Below are 14,920 nucleotides of genomic sequence, written 5' to 3'. Positions count from 1 at the left end.
ATAGAAGAAAAATGGGGTTCAGATTCCAGTTGGTGGACAAATAGTTCCTTTTTCTTTTATCATATTAAGACCTGGAGGAAGAACATTCTAGACAAGAGACAGTGCAAAGCCCCTAAGGAGGGTATGAGCCTCACTTGTTTAAAGAACAAGATCAGTGTGGCTGGAACAAGATTAGAGAGTTTGTAGAGAAAAAAATCATGTAAGACGTGGCAAAGGCTTTTGACTTTATCCTAATGTTAATCAGTGCAGAGGTCTCCACCCTAATACTTGATTATCATATTTCATAAAGACAAATAGAAACACGAAATCTGTCAGTGATTTTTTCTGCTTTTTTCTTTTTTCTTTTCTTTTTTTCTGCTTTTTTTCTAAAGATTTCTTTATATTTTCAAAAATAAATCCAGACAATAGAATATTATTCAGCTCTGAAAAAGAACTATCAAGCCATGGAAAGACATCTAGGAAACTTCAATGCATATTACTAAGTGAAAGAGGCCAATCTAAAAAGTTTACATGGTGCATGATTCCAAGTGTATGACACTCTGGAAAAGACAAAACTATGGACACAATGAAATATCAGTGGTTGCCAGGAGTTGGGGGGAGGGAGGGATGAATAAGCAGAACACAGATGATTTTTAGGGCAGTAAAACTATTCTGTATGATACTATAATGATGGATACATGTCATATACATTTGTCAAAACCCACAGAATATACAACACCAAGAGTGAAACTAGTGTAAACTACGGACTTTGGGTGATAATGATACGTCTGTGTAGGTTCATTGATTGTAACAAACATACCACTTCAGTGTGGGATGTTAATAGTGAGGAAAGGGGTACGTGTGTAGGGACAGATGATGTATGGGAACTCTGTATTTTCTGCTCAATTTTGCTATGAACTTAGAACTGCTGTAAAAAACAAAATCGATTTGAGGAAAAAAATATACATACATACATACAAACATGTAAATAGAAATAAAGAGATAGCATCGAAGAGTAGAACTAAGGAGAAGCAAATCAGGAAGAAAGATATCAGGAAGTAAGAAAGAGCTAGTACTTTTCATTGGTAGCAAGAGGAATTAAGCATTCCTACGTTGAAAGAATGGGGAAAGAACTTAAATTTTTGCACTCTTGCAGGGCGGGGGTGGGGGATATAAAGCTGGCCCTGGATGTCCACCAACAGTGAGAAATGATGAGCAGTGGCCCCTCAGAATAGAAATGTGTTCTCTGAAAGCTCGGAGAAGAGACACCTAACCCAGACTGGGAGAGGGTGTTTATGTTGAAAGAGTATTTCAGGAAAGAATTTTCTGTGAGGAAACATTGACTATGAGTCCCGGAGTACATCACACAAGCCCTCACCTAACTGCCCACCCACATGCCCCCCCAGCTCTCATCTCATACCCCGCTGAGAAGACAAAGGCATTCGCATGCTACTTGTCCTTGGTAACCATAGCAACTTCAGATCTGCTATGACTTTGTGTCACCTGGACTTTGTCTGTCCTTAGAATTCCTAATCTCAGAGGTGGCTTTACACAGACTCTTCAAGTTACAACAGAATTAATAGCTCAGAAGTCTTTTATGAATAACTGAAACCTGATCTGACAGAGCCAGCTGATTCCACCTGACCCCAGCCTTCTTTAGATTTCTTCTTGACATCATCTTCATCTGTGTTCTATTATTAAGGCAGTCACTGCCAAGAAATGCCTGAGAAGATAGTGACCCAGGAAAATATCCTGGTTCTGGGTAAAGTCCTTCTAATTATCCTATTTGGCAAGAGTGTAGTACAAACAGATGTGGGAATGGAAGTAGGAGACAGAAAAGGAAACGGAGTGAATATGAGTGGGAGCAGTTGAGAACAGTCAAGAGAGACTGCCCTGGCGAATACTATATGAGTAAATCCAGATGCTCTCAGTTTTGGAAGATCCTTGGGGACATATGCCAGAAAGATACCATCTTCCTTGATCAACATCTCTCAGAATCTATGCTTTATGAGTAGATTTCAATATCAGAACCTTCTTCCACTACCAGAGCACCCAAGGTCTTATTTTGAATCTAATTTGGAAATCAAGAAATATATAACGAAATTATTCTGTAGTTTTATTTGAACCAACCTCAGTAATTTTCAGTATTCTCCAACGCATTTTTTCCTTCACTAGCAATTACTAATTAATCACTTAATTGCCTTGTAAAGTTTTCGCGTCTTATGTTTTAACCTACACCATCTTTGGACAACCATTTGTATTAATTATTTATGTGCCATTTCGAGTATACCTTTTGTCACAAATTTTCCCTTTCAAATCATAAAATGAGAGTATAAGGGGTATTCTCTTTTTCCTTTTGGGGAAACTAATGAACAAACTAAATTAGTAGATGCATAATCGTAAACACTTCAGAGGTCTGTTATGAACAGCAATTGACAGGTTTTGTAATAGAAAGCTGTGCATGTTGCTTTTTATTAGAATGGGTATGCCTTCCGATTCTCATAGGTCCATCAAAATCAGGTATGTTTCTTTTTTCTAATCTAGAGTTTAATCTCCTAATGATCTGTGAGCTCTTTTTTACAGTCCGGCACATGTAACCAGTTCAGGCCGCGACTCTGTGTCCGGCCCAGTCACCCCCGTCTGCCTACACAGTTGCGTCCCCACAGGGGTCTTGACCTAACAAGCCCACAGGCACTTACACACAGTCCTATTCTTGGAACAGATTTCCCAAAAGCAGAGGCCCAAAAAAAAGTCTGTGTCTGAGACCTGAGGCCAGAGAGCTTTGTACTGTCTCATGCTGAGAACAGATTACATGCTCACAGACCATTTTGGCTTTTGCCCTCATATTATTCTTCTTTGATAGTCCCAAGCTTACTTAACTTATTAATGTAATGTACATTGAGATATCTATATTAAATATGTAATGTATACTAAACAATGTGTTGTAGTGTCACAAAATTTTAATTTATTTAGTAAATATTTAACACTATTTAGTGCCAGGCATTGTTCCATGCACTTAAGAAATAATAATCCTCATAAAAATCATATAGGATCAAATACTATTGTCATTCTTATTTTACAGATAGAGCTATTAAGGTATAGAGATGTCAAGTAACATGTCTATGTTCACATGATCATTACATGGCAGGATGGCATTTAAACTCAGAGGGAGAGGAAAAAAGTTATGTATTTTGGCCTCTCTACGTTTCTGTTACCACACCACACAAAAGTAGTGCTAGAGATTTGTTATGCATCAGTAGCCAGAGCTCACTCCGCAGGCCCAATGTAGGTGTGGTGCTCACAGAGGAAGTCAAAGTGAGTGTGGAACAGGTGGTGATTACTGCTGCTGTGAGAGGGTCAGGGATAAATTCTAAAACATCTCACTGCGTGAGTTAAGGATTCACTGAAAAAATGGAAAACTTCAATGCCAAGGATCAACCACATAAGGAAAGGCCACCCTGCCTCCTCCCACAGAGGCATCTACATTCCAGGGCTGGGACCTCACCTCCTTATTGTTCCCCCGTTTATAGGGCAAATGTGAGAAGTTGACCTGTCAGTGGGGATATTCAGATTGGTGCCAAGAAGAGAGGATTTGGGCACAGATATTTACAAGAGTTGTCGGTTGTCGGAGGTGGGGGGAGCTGCCTGGGTGGCTCAGTGGGTTAAGTGTCTGACTTTTGATTTTGGCTCAAATCATGATCTCAGGGTCATGAGATCTAGCCCCAAGTTAGGCTCCATGCTGGCCGGAAAGGCTGCTTAAGAGTCTCTCTCTCTCCAACAGGTGGATGGATAAAGATGTGATAGATGTGTGTGTGTGTGTGTGTGTGTGTTGTGTGTGCATGCACACACAACACACACACACTCACAATGGACTATTCCTCAGCCATCAAAAAGAATGAAATGTTGCCATTTGCAATGACTTGGATGGAACTAGAGGGTATTATGTTAAGCAAAATAAGTCACTCAGAGAAAGACAAATATATGATTTCACTCATATGTGGAATTTAAAAAACAAAACAGATGAACATAGGGGAAGGGAGGGAAAAATAAAATAAGATGAAATCAGAGGAGACAAACCGTAAGAGACTCTTAACTCTAGGAAACAAACTGAGGGTTGCTGGAGGGAGAGGAGGGTGGGGGGATGGGGTAACTGGGTGATGGGCATTAAGGACGGCCCGTGATGTAATAAGAACTGGGTGTTATATACAACTGATGAATCATTAAACACTACCTCTGAAACTAATAATACACCATATGTTAATTAACTGTTTTTTTTTTAAAAAACGGAAAAAAAAGATTCTCTCTCTACCCCACCCCCCCTCCCCCCCCCACCTCATGGGCACCCGTCCTCACGCTCATTCTCTCTCAAAAAAAAAAAAAAAATTTTTTTTTTTTTTATAAAGAGTTGTATGGGAACACTGTGGGGACCTTCAGCCCATGGGAAGTTGTAATTCTTCTGGCAGGAAGTTGAATATTGGCCTCAGTTCAGCCCCAGCAGCTGGCAAAAGAGGCTCCCTGGGCCAGGCAATCCAAGTGAGTACATAGGTGGCCTTCAGCCTCTCTTCTCGCTGCATGGTGGTGAGTCGGGGTGGAGACCTGCGTGGCTGCTCAACGCAGAACACCAGGGTCAGAAACCAAACGAATGGTGGCTTCAAATATGAGCCACTAATTTAAGAAAAATACAAGGTCTGGATTGCAGAATTGCAGAAATTGATTCTCAGTCAAGTTGTAATTCACATGAATTCTTGTAGCATATCCTAGATAAGGGCAGCAATTTTCATGTCTCAAGAAACACCATACAGTGACGTGTGTATGAATATGCAGATGTGTATATATGTATATATATATATATTCATATTCAGATAAGCTCTACATGTTAACAAAACTATTTATCTGAGGAGGAAGATAAAAAGAAAAAAGAGGACTCCAGTGAATGGGGTCAAGATAGAAGAAAAATAATTTATATAATTTAGACGCTTCTGACAAAAAGAAAATCTTTCTAGATTTCTGGCGACTAAACTGCTTTAAAGAGCGGATGAAGCCTTTTGTACAATAATTAGAACTAAAAGACTCAAAATAGAAATACTGTTGGTTTTATACAAATTTGTGAAAGGAGCACCAAACTGAAAGTAAAAAAACAGTTTACTTTAGCACTAATTGACCTAATGACTATGACAGTATTTAGACCAGTATGGCCTGCATTTTTCTACTTAATTCTTTCATTGAACAAATATTTATTGAGTGGCACTGTTCTAGGCACTGGAAATACATGGGGGCGGGGGGAATAGGCAGCATCCCTGCCCTCCTGGAGCTCAGTTCTAGTAGGACGACATTATACTCAGCCAAATGCGGGGATTTCCGAACTAGATCATCTCTATTGTCCCTTCTAGGCCTAGGGACATCTCATGGTGATTGGGAGGCTGGCTTGTGCCCTGAAGTCACTGAATAGCCAATTTGCCAAAAGGTCTTGCTTCTTGTTAACTCCTAAGTTTTAATTAGCCAGATTTTGTTTTATAGCCATAAGACCGTTTTACAGAATATCACGTTCAACTTGTCTTTGACCTAGCTCCCTGTTGCTATAGCTGCAGACTTGCTCTATAAAGGCTGGGCGACAGCCCAAGAAGGGGAGGTTGGGGAAAAGAGAACCAACAGTGAAGGGACAAGCAAGAGGGCTTCTGTGACGGGGCTGGAAGCCTCGAGCCTCTCTTCCGCCTGCCCTGGATTTCTGTGTCCCCCCATAGCTCTGTTCAGACCCTTGCAGACCGACATGATACGAGAAACGAAAGAGACACAAAGGCTACATGGGGAAAGCCCCTTAGAAAATGCTAGATTTCCACGGGGATTCCCTCCACAGAGGAAGTTCAAAAATTTAAATTTTGGTCTCGATGGCCATCTGGTGGTCAAAGGGCCACATCACATCCTTTTGTTTAACAAAATCGGTTTCAAGTTTAAGATTGTTAAATTTCTTGTAAGAAACAAAACAAACGAGGGGCGCCTGGGTGGCTCAGTCGTTAAGCGTCTGCCTTCGGCTCAGGTCATGATCCCGGGGTCCTGGGATCGAGCCCCGCATTGGGCTCCTTGCTCAGCGGGGAGTCTGCTTCTCCCTCTCCCACTCCCCCTGCTTGTGTTCCGTCTCTCGCTGTGTCTTTGTCAAATAAATAAATCTTTAAAAATAAAAAAAAAGAAACAAAACAAACGAGCAAAGGGAGAAAGAGAAATCAAGAAACATACTCATAACTATAGAGAACAAACTAGTGATTCCCAGAGGGGAAGTGGGTAAGGGAGATGGGTGAAATAGGTGGAGGGGATTAAGAGTACAATTATTATAATGAGCACTGAGTCATGTGTAGAACAGTTTATATTGTACACCTGAAACTAATATAACACACTATGTTAACTCTACTGGAGTTAAAATTTAAAAAATAAAATAATAAAAAAGATTGTTAAATTTCTTAACTTTTTTCAACTGGAATTTTATTACAAAATGTGTCCATACCTGCGTCCTGTGTTATGTTAATAAAGCTTGTGCCCTTCCTAGGGTGAAGGCTTTAACGTTACAATGAAGCAGAGGTAACTCAGACAAGGGGAGGCAGGAGAGTCAAAGGAGATGTGATGACAAGCATAAATCTGAGTGAAGTGAATGCCGGAGGGGCGACGAATGAAGAACTTGAGGTGGCCCTGTAGAAGCTGGAAAAAGGATATTCTCCTCTAGAGCCTCCAGAAGGAATGCATACCTGCTGACACCTCGATTATTCCCATATGATCTATTTCAGGCTTATAACCTCCGGGATGGCCAGACAATAAATTTGTATTGTTCTAACTCACTAAATTAGCAGTTATTTGTTACAGCAGAAATAGGAAACTGATAATGAAAAGCAATAGAGCTCAGAGCTCAAGTTCTGGAGTCAAAGAGATTTGAATTCTTATCATAGCTACATTACTTCCTACCCATATGAACTTGGGTGTTCGTGAACCTCTCTAAGCCTCTATTTTTCACCTGTAAAATGGGACTGCCCAATAAAGTCTGTGTGGAAAGAAAAAATGGGGAGGCAGTGAGGTCTGCTGTTGTTCATAACAAGCCTGGTACAAATATTTGACATTTTAAACCATGTCTACTTATAACTTTGTTTAAAAGGTTAAATGATTCCGGGGTGCCTGGGGTGCCAGTCGGTTAAACAACCAATTCTTGATTTCAGCTGCAGTCATGATCTCAAGGTCCTAGAATCAAGCCCTGTGTTGGGCTTTGAGCCATGCTTGGTGTGAAGCCTGCTCGGGATTCTCTCTCTGTTCCTCTCCCTCTGCCCCTCCTCCACTTGTGCACGTGCTCTCTCTCTCTCTCTCAAAAGAAAAAAAAAAAAGGTTAAATGAGTCTAAAGTGTTAAAATACTTAGAGAAATAAAAAGAGGAGAAAAAACTTTCATTTCTGTTTTGTAAGGTAAAAACTCTGATGCATTTCATTTTTAATCCCCTTCAAAAAAAAGTAAATACCATACTTGTGAGATTCATAGAAAGTTGCAAATAATTAATATTAACTATATCAGAATATATGTTCTATATCAGAATTTGTCTACTACACATTTAATTAACTATATTAGGTTAAAAATGTTAACAATATTTTGCTAAATTATCACTGCAACTGTGTAACTTAAGAAAGTTTAGGAGATTGTCAGCAAAGGAAATAAAACCTGTCTTCTTCCTTTCTGCACAACAGCAAAGTAGGTGAAATATACAAGATTCTAAGTGTTCATTATACTGTTAACTCAAAACAATACTAATGTCACTTGATAGAATATACTAAGAAACTGACGAATGTCAATCACTCTACTGGACAGTAAGCTACACAAACTAAGAAAATTGCCAGTTCTGACAGAAAAAAAAAGAAAAAAAAAACCTTGCCAAGGATAGAAATAAACTCTAATGGATGATTTGAGATACAGAGCATTTGGTTAATAAATCAGGATTCTTTTTATGGATCATTCCTAAAGTATAACACCATTATGCCTTTTGAGTGCTTTATTAATGGAGATTATATCCACTTGAATAACCTTAAATGTGGATTTGACCCTCAAATAGCATGGAGGGTTTGTCTTAAAGAAAACAACACAGCAGAACTCTCCAGGAACACATGAGGAGAGGTACCCCTGGTAACAGAGAACATATAAATATTGTGGATCCAAGTACACATACCACATGTTTAAGAAAAAAAGGCCCTAGGAGTATAAAAGGGAATCAAATGTCAGTGTACTCTCTTCACAAAACTAAACTGTATGAACCATAGACCACAAGAAGTGCTTACATAGCTGAAATAGTATCAATTTGTGTTGAAAACCTGAAAGGGGAGTAAATACATGACAGAGTCCATGTTCAACACTGTATGTAGGCATTAAATGGAAAGAATATAGCCCATTATATATAGCCCATATAGTCATTCAACCAGTAGAAAAGGCAGCTGTAAAGAAAAGTATAATCCAAGTTAATGATGTACATTCGGGATAAAATCCTCAGAAAAATAAGAATAGAAAGGAACTTCCTCAACTTGATAAATAGCATCTACAAAAAAAAAACTTACAGCTAACATACTTAGTGGTAAAAGACTGAATGCTTTCCCCCCTAAGACTGGGAACAAGGCAAGGATTTCCACTCCCCACTCTCATTTAACAGCCCTGGGACTTCTGGCCAGTACAATAGCAAGACAAGGAAACAAAAAGCACGTAGAAGGTAAAGGAAGAAAAAAAATTGTATTTTCAGGAATCATGACTGGCTACATAGAAATTCCGATGAATATACATATAAACTACTAGAACTAAAAATTGAGTTCAGCAAGTTATAGGATATATGATAAACATATAAAAATCAGTTGTATCTCCATATACTAGCAAAGAACACACAAATACCAAAATTAAAAATATGACAACATTTTAAATCACTTAAGCCTTTCTGGAGATGGTGGCCTCCCAATAAGAATATGCTTCTTGCAGAAGTTCTCCAGAAGAGAAAAGGAAACACAAAAGAAGCAACTGGCTCAGAGCCCCAATTCCTACTTCATGGATGTGAAATGCCCAGGATGCTATAAAATCACCACAGCCTTTAGCCAGGTGCAAACAGTAGTTTTGTCTGTCAACTGCTCCACAGTCCTCTGCCTATCTACTGGAGAGAAAGTAAGCTTACAGAAGATGATCCTTCAGACAGAAGCAGCACTAAACCACCCTGAATCAAAGTGAGTGGGAAACCAACCCAATAAACACATTATAGGTTTTGAAAATCACTCAAAAATGAACTGTGCAGGTATAATTCTAACAAAACATGCAAAATTTGTATGCTGAAGACTACATAATACTGAGAAATCAAAGAATATCTAAATAAATGGAGAGACACACTGCATTTATGGAATGAAAGACCCAACATAGTAAAGATGCCAATTCTTCCAAATTGATAAACAGGTTCAACTCAATGCCTATAAAAAATAAAACAGCAAGACTTCCTTTAGATATGAACAAGATTATTCTAAAACTTATATGCAAAGACAAGGGAACTAGAGCAGATTAAAAAAAAGAATGATAATGGGAGGAATCTCTCTGCCTGATTTCAAGACTGATTATACAGTTGGAGTAATCAGGACTGTGATATTGGCAGAGGTACACACACATAGATCGATGGAACGGAATAAAGAACCCAGAAACAGACCCATGCAATGTCCTGAACTGATTTTTGAACAAAGGTGCAAAAGCAATTCAACAAAGGAAACCATTCAACAAATGGTGCTAGAGCAACTAGACTACTATAGGCAAAAGAAAGTATCACACATTATATAAAAATAAACTTGAAATGGATCACAGACTAATATGTAGTGTAGAACCATAAAACTTTCAGGAAAATATCTTCAGGATCTAGGACTAAGCATAAAGTTCTCAGACTGAACACCAGAAGCATGATTCATGAAAGGAAACATTATAATTAAAACCTTTTTCTTTTAAAAATTAAAACCTTTTACTTTTTCCTTTGGAAAAGACCCTCTTAAGAGAATGAAAAGACAAGATACAGACTGGGAGAAAATATTTGCAAATCATGTAACTGATGAAGGACTAGTACCTAGATTATATAAAGAACTCTCAAAATTCAACAATAAAGGGGCGCCTGGATGGCTCAGTCACTTAAGTGTCCAACTCTTGATCTCAGCTCAGGTCTTGATCTCAGGGTCATGAGTTCAAGCCCTGCATTGGGCTCCACACGGGGCATGAAGCCTATTAAAAAAAAAAAAAAATTCAACAGTAAAAAAACAAACAATCCAATTAGAAAATGGGCAAAAGACGTAAAATGACGTTTCACCAAAGAGGAGATACAGATGCCAAATGATGACATGAAAAGATGTGCAACGTCATCAGCCATCAGAGAAATGCAAATTAAAACCACAGTGAGGGGCGCCTGGGTGGCTCAGTCGGTTAAGTGTCTGCCTTCGGCTCGGGTCGTGGTCCCAGGGTCCTGGGATCAAGCCCCGCATCGGGCTCCCTGCTCTGTGGGAAGCCTGCCTCTCCCTCTCCCACTCCCCCTGCTTGTGTTCCCTCTCTCACTGTCTCTCTCTCTCTCTGTCAAATAAATTAATAAAATCTTTAAAAAAAACACAGTGATATATCACTACACACCTATCAGAATGGCTAAAATAAAAAATGACAATATCAATAGCAAAAACAAGGTTGCAGGAAAACTGGATCATTGATACATTACTGGTGAAACTGTAATGTGGTAAAGCTGCTCTGGAGAACAGTTTGGTAGTTTCTTTAAAACCTAAACATGCAACCACTATGCAACCCAGCAGTTATCTCAGAGAAATAAAGATCTGTGTTCACACAAAAACCTATACAGGAATGTTTAGAGCAGTTTTATTCATAATAGTCAAAAACTGGAAGCAAACTGTGGTATATACATAGCATGTGATGCTAGCTAGCAATAGAAAAAAACAAAGATACACACAACAACCTGGATGAATCTGCAGGGAATTATGCTGAGTGGGGGATAAAAAGGTCAATCCCAAAGGGTTATACAGTGTATGATTCTATTTATATAACGTTTTTGAAACGACAAAATTATAGAAATGAAAATGGATTAACGGGTCCAGAGGTTAAGGAAGGAGTAGGAGGAGAAGTGGGTGTGGTTATTAAAGTGCAAGATGAGGGACCGCTTGGTGATGGAAATGTTCTGTAATTGGACTAAATCAAGGTCAATATTCAGATTGTGACAATTTACTATAGTTTACAAGATGTCATGGATACATGAGATCTCTGTATTATTTCTTATAAGTACATCTTATAATCTACAATTATATCAAAGTGAAAAGTTTAATTTTAAAAAGCATATTAAATTTTCAACAAAACTAGATGATAAGGTACATCCATGCACCTCAAAAGACAAGTTGGTGGGGGCAATCCACTAACAGTCACAAGATCTCCCTGGAATTAGTGTCTGTGCTGGAGAATGTGGGTGGAAACAACCAGGCGCTTGACATGTCTGAGAATAGGATAAATCCCAAACAGTCAACAGATACTCATTGAAAAACACAGCAGATCAATACAAGAGCAGCAGATGAAACTAGGAAGGACCCGCCCAATCCAATAGTGGTTGAACACAAAGGGCCTGGGTAAGGTTAGAAGCGGATGGAGCAGTCTCACCCCTAGGAATTGTCTAAACTGACCATCCAGGAACTTTTCCAAGGCAGGGCCCTACACTGAGGAAAATACTGGGAGTAGTGGCATCAAAATTGAGCCAAGCAGAAATAAGGAGATGAAGAAAAAGAAGCTTGAAGAGACGGATGGAAACATAGTCAGGAACTCTCCCAAGCAAGCTGCCATATTTTTTAGCATTATGCAAAAATAACAGGAGAGCTCTGTGAAGTGGGAAGTTATCCTGAAGTATGCCACCTTCTAAAATTCAAGGAGATCAATTTCATATAAAAAGAGCAACAGAAAAAGATTGAAGCTATATCTTCTACAAAGTTAGTGTAAATATGAAGAGAATATGGAACAGAATAAGATCCTTACAGTCAAAGCAAACCAGAAAAAGCACACCACCAAAAAGACTAAACCATAACCTATTTAGAACAAGTTAAATGTCATTAAGAAAGTGTTAGAAGATATGAAATAGCAACATAAATCAGAATTACATAGACAATAATACTGTATTATAAGATGTGCTTAATGATATACTAAATATTGCTTCAATGACAATCATACTACAATATATAAGTGTATCAAAATAACACACTTGTACACTTGAAATTTATAAAATGTAGCATGTCAAATTTATCAAATAAGAAAACAGTAATTTTTTTTAAATTTCAGAAATATGGTCACAGTACTCAGGAGATAATTAGAAGTAAAATCCACTTCAAAAATGAAGACTAAACTAGAAAGAACAGAAGAACAAATAGACACAATGAAGAAGGCCCCAAAAGAAAGAAAGAAGGAAAAAAGAAAAAATTTAAAGAAAAAAGAAATGAGAGGTCAAGAGGATTCAAAAGAAAATGACAAATATTGAAGATTTGCAAAAAAAAATCTAATATGTAAATGGTAGGAGTTTCTAAAAAAGGAAAACTAAAGAAAATACTAAAAAATATAATTCAATAAAATATTCCTAAAATAAAAAAGATTTGAACAATATATTGAAAGAGAATATGGCAGGGTGCCTGGGTGGCTCAGCAGGTTAACTCTTGATTTCGACTCTTGACTTCAGCTCACGTCATAATCTTAGGGTCATGGGATCAAGCCCGGGGTCTGATCCACATTGAGCACGGAGTCGGCTTGAGATTCTCTCTCTCCCTCTCCCTTGCCCCTTCCCCATGCTCTCAGTCTAAATAAATAAATAAATAAATAAAATCTTAAAAAAAAAAAAAAGGAAAGAGAATATGGCTTATTTGAGAACCTCAACCCAGATGACCAAAACCAAGATGTATTCTAATACAATTTCTGAACATTAAAGGAAACAAAAGCACTACCTAGGCAGCTCAGCCAAAACAGTAACTGACTTGATAATTAGATTAGCATCATATGTTTTGATAACAATGTTGCATGAAAATGTAGTAACATTATTAAGGTACTCAAGACCAGAAAATAGGAACCAAAGTTTTTATATCCAGCAAAACTGTCTTTCAAACTATTAAATATAAGATCTTCCTAGCAAGCAACTACAGAAAGAGCTTCAGACAACCACAATGACTATATGGGTAGTTCACAGCTTTTTGTGTCAGGATCCCTTTGCAATCTTAAGAATTACTGGGAACTCCAGTAATTACTGGGTGGCTCGGTCGGTTAAGCGTCTGCCTTTGGTTCAGGTCGGGATCCCAGGGTCCTGGGATCAAGTTCTGCATCGGGCTCCCTGTTCAGCGTAGAGTCTGCTTCACCCTCTGCTCCTCCCCCATGCTCATGCTCATGCTCACTTTCTCTCTCTCTCAAATAAATTTTAAAAATCTTAAAAAAAAAAAAAAGAATTACTGGGAACTCCAAAGAGCTTTAGTTTATGTGGGTTATGTCAAGCAATACTTTTCATATTAGAAATTAAAACTGAAAAACTTTTAATATTTATTTGTTCATTTAAATAACAATAATAAACCCATGACATGTTAACATAAATAACATATTTATGAAAAGCAGCTATATTTTATAGCACAGAAAAAAGTGAGAGAAAAAGGAATTTTATTACATTTTTAAAGATCTTTTTAAAGATTTATTTATTTAAGAGAGAGAAAGAGCACACCTGAGTCGAGGGAGGAGCAAAGGGAGACAGAGAGAGAGAATCCCAAACAGCTCCATGTGGGGCTCCATGTGGGGCTCAATCTCACAACCCTGAGATCATGACCTGAGCCAAAATCAAGAGCTGGAGGTTTAATCGACTGAGCCACACAGGTGCCCCTAAAAAATCTTTTTAATGTCTCAGTTATGACTCACTTGGTCGTATATTCTCCTACATTCAGTCCGTAACAATATATTTTTACAGACTGAATATGTTTTGGTTAAAACACATGAAGAAAATGTGGCCTCACTCAGATAGGTAGCTGGAAAGAGGGGAAGAAATTTAATAGCCTTTCCGTTACTGTGTATATTCTTCTTTGATAAGATACTAAAACTCAACAAATGGTAGATTTTTACAAATTAGTTGCAGTGTGGAATCTGAAATCTTATCGATGATCTTTTCATGATCTGTTATGTTAAAATTCATTGGTCTACCTTGTACTTTGGACCTTCTAACCATGATAATTTTGCAGTATCATGCATTGATCATTTGGAAAGAGGTTTAAAGGATTATGCCAATCTCCAAAATGCTGACACGGTTCACTAAACAATATGAAAAGATCATATTTGGTAATATCACCATTAATCTCATCCAAATAATCTTTATTATTGGGAAGCTGTGGCAAACACAAATTTTCCAAGATTTCAATTTTCTCTGGAAAACTGATTTTCACTTTCAATATCATTTTCTTTGAAGTGACAGCCTTCTTTTATTTATTTTTGAGAAAATGTCTACCAAACATACCCAAGGCATAATAACCATGGTGTGTCTGTCAGTCACTCTTTCAAGAAAAATGACAGTCCATTAGAAAAAGAAGAGAAGGCCAGTTTTACCTACAACTCAAGCAATTACACAGTGCTTTTCCACAAGATAAATGTCTTTCCATCACTTTGCAGCAGAAATGCTAATTTGTCACATCGTGTATTAAAAAGATGCCTATTTGAGATTCAAAAGTTAGTAAAGCTAATGATTTTTATTGCTTCATCAAGGCTATCTTTAAGTGAAACTGGTCTTTTTCAGGATTTTTCACTGCAGGTGCATGGCAGCCAAGGATACCATGACTACTTGTACAGCTCGGTGTTACTGCCTGGATTCACGCTAAGGCACCAAAAGTTTTATGCACCATAGATTTTGCATCACCAGTACAAATACAGTGAAAAGA

The sequence above is a fragment of the Zalophus californianus genome, chromosome 7 (assembly GCF_009762305.2).
Source record: "Zalophus californianus isolate mZalCal1 chromosome 7, mZalCal1.pri.v2, whole genome shotgun sequence".
In the NCBI taxonomy this organism is placed as follows: domain Eukaryota; kingdom Metazoa; phylum Chordata; class Mammalia; order Carnivora; family Otariidae; genus Zalophus; species Zalophus californianus.
The sequence above is the reverse complement of the archived record's forward strand: the minus strand, read 5'-3'. Positions refer to the sequence as shown.